This window comes from Eleutherodactylus coqui, chromosome 8, assembly GCF_035609145.1.
Source record: "Eleutherodactylus coqui strain aEleCoq1 chromosome 8, aEleCoq1.hap1, whole genome shotgun sequence".
NCBI classification, from domain to species: domain Eukaryota; kingdom Metazoa; phylum Chordata; class Amphibia; order Anura; family Eleutherodactylidae; genus Eleutherodactylus; species Eleutherodactylus coqui.
The window spans coordinates 91,116,441-91,119,741 of NC_089844.1; positions in this window are offsets into that span (position 1 = coordinate 91,116,441).

The following is a 3,301-nucleotide window of genomic DNA, read 5'->3' on the forward strand; positions in this document are numbered from 1 at the left end:
TTCTCTCGTGGCATTGAGGGGTTAAAGGTTCTGTCCAGGGGGAGAAAAACTTACCCAATCCAGTTCAGGTGAACATGACTTGTTTTTTTTCTTTGCAGGATATTCTGTAGTTTCTTTTTGTACCATTTTGGAATACATATGATGTTTTAGTCGCTTTTTATTACATTTTTTTCCTGGAGGCTGGGTGACCAAAAAAGCCAATTCTGGCTTTGCGTATTTTTTTTATTCTGATGACGTTGACCGTGCAGGATAACTAATACACTGACTTGATATATCAGACTTTGGCCGCCTGCACACGAGCGGGTCGGATCCGGCAACGAGAATTCTCGCCGCGGGACCCGACCCGAGAGCCTGCAGGGACGAGCACGTACTCACCCGCGCCTGGCAGCCCCGGCTCTTTCATGTGCCGGCTGCGGCGCAGCCGGCGCAAGCGCAGACCGGAGCCGGCGGCCGGGTGAGTGCGTGCCCCGCACAAAAATAGGACATGCCGCGGTTTGTTTGCCACGCGAGATTTCGCGCGGCCAAACCGCGGCCGTCTGCATAGGAGTGCGTATTGTAATGCACAACTATGCAAACTTTCAGTGGCGGAAATCCCGCGGGAAATCCCGCGGCGGGATTTCCGCCCGTGTGCAGGCGGCCTTTTACAGATGCAGCGATATTAAATATGTTTTTGTGTTTATTCTTTGTTTGTTGTTTTGATTTTTTGTTATAAATATGAGACCTTGAGCACCAATTAGGACATTTAAATGCCGCTGTCAGAATTGCGGAAGGATGTTAATTGCCAAAGATAGCCAGCACACGCTGTATTGAGTGAGATCAACTCCCGATCCTGCTCCATGCAAACACCATATGCCCAGAGTATAAATGTACGCCCTAGGGCGTGAGTGGATTAAAAATCTTTTAACATATCAGAGCAACATGTTTTGATCAGTGGGGATCCATATGCTAAGACCCTCCCTTAGTCGCAGAAATGAAGGGGCTGCTGTGTGTACCTGAGCACTGTGCCCCTTTGGCTGTCTTGTCTGCCTGTTGTTCCTCTCTGCAACTGAAGAAGGCCGTATAGATTTAAGAGGTTCAGAGCAGTGCAAAGGGACCAAGCAGCTAGATGCTCTGAGCCCTGACAGCGATGGAGAGGTGAGTATATATATTGCCGGCAGCCCATTGCTTTCAATGGGGTAGCCCACTGGCAGCAGCCGCGGCTCCATTGCAAGCAATGAGAGAACATCGTGATCCTCTGCCACAGCTGTCACAGTGTTCAGTGATGAGGTGACTCCCTGCAGGAAATACTTACACGCACCACGGACCTTTGGTGCAAGCATGTCCTATCTTTTGCAGGTGCGTGCGTTTGCACACCTGTAAAACACGGACATGTGAAACCAATGATTCTAATAGACACGCGGTTTTGTGCGCATGTATGTACGCACATAAACATGCTCGTCTGAAAGAGCCCTAAAAGTGTATTCGGCCATCTGCAACCGAGAGAAGCCAACAAACAATGATGACAGCCAAAGTGGCACAGAGCTCAGGTGAGAGCTGCAGCCCCTTCATTTCTGTAAGCAGCGGGGTCTTAGCACCTGGACCCAAAATAATCAAAACTTTTGACATGTAAAACAGTTTTTAAAAATGCAGTTATTCTTTGAATTTAAGAAGCAAATGATTAATTATTGTGTCCCACAACAGATTATACATTATTTTGGAAAAAAATGCACCAGAAAAAGGTGCACATACATTGATAAATGTGGGCTTATCTTTTTAAGATCATTGTCACACAAGCATGTTACGAACACATAGATATTTTTGATGCTCAAAGTTTGTCAGTAGACCCGTGGTTGGGCCGTGGCACTCATCCTTATTACAGGCACATAAATGCACCCGTGGTACTTTTCTTTGAAACTGACCCAAAAGGGTTGCACAGAATTAGAAACGATGTATGCTTTCTTCCTGAAACAGCACAACACCTGTCTATGGGTTGCATTTGGTATTGCAGCTCAGCTCTGGTGAAGTAAATGGATCTCAGCTGGAATATCACACACAATCTGAGCGGCACGGTGCACTGCCACCACTCACCTGTCCTTGGGACCGCAATCAGATGTTGTCATCCTCCACAACCTGCATGCTGTTCTCATGCCTCTGCTGCCTCCCTGCTTTCAGCTTCTTGGGGGCGTGCATGCTTGCTGTCCTTCCTCTTAAAAGGCCAGTGCACACATCCCTATCAGTTCCCCAGCAACCAACACCAACTTCTTGCTCTATTAGGTATCCTTCCTCCATAGAGGATGACTAAGCAATTTTTCTCCTACAACCATTGTAATAGCCATTGTTTGTTTTCCTGATCATTCTCACTTCTGTGCTCCTTGACCTCAGCTCTGTATTCTGGACTTTGTTATTCCTTACTGCCCTGATCTTTAACTAGGACCTTGTTATTGCAACTGTGCTGCCAGACCTGACCACAGCTAGTCTTCTAGATACTCACCTCAGTCCAGTATAGCATCAGCAGCCAGGCTACCAGGACTACCCGCTTCGGGACTCTTCCTTCGAAGGGTCAAGGGTAAAATCTAGGACTTCTCAGGTGCTGCCTCCCCAGATAACCCAAAGTCAAACCGATGTGTGGCAAGACAGATCCACATCCACCTGCATTACACTGAGTTTATGTGTGATGCCGTTTTTGGAACAAACCAGCCACATTTTCCTAGTCCTGTTCAACTCCTTTAATTAAAGTTAACATCCCGCTCAACTCTGAGTGATCATTTTCTAAGTTTTCTCAATAATTATACATTTCAATGAGGTGATTGCAATTGAACCTCCATCAAAATGACTGAATGCTGAGGGATTGATTGAGGTACAGTAACCTAAATTGTTGGGAGCGGTAGTTTAATAGCAGAGTAAGTGTCAGGCAGGAGTCAAATAATAGTACAGTGGCAGTAGTTTAAGTATATGCAATTAGCATAGTATGTGCTCCCTTGTCTTTTAGTACCATTTAATGGATTACACCCCAATTACAGCTCAACACACAAAACATATCTGACATACTTAAATGGTAACCTGCATGATCCCTGGGTTTTTGTGTATAATTATATCTCTCTTCTCCGTATTTCTAGGAGGGTTTTATAAACCAGGTTTCCAGTGTTGGGGGTTGTGATGAGACCTCAGCTGCTAAAACATTGTATTCATTATCGTTAAGCGTCCCAAGACATTTTATTAATTTCCTATGATTTGTTTTTTTCAAAACAGAATTGGCAGCTGTCCTTGCCATTAGGGCTTTGTATAAACTCAAGAGGTCTAAGGCCAAAATGACTGCTGAACA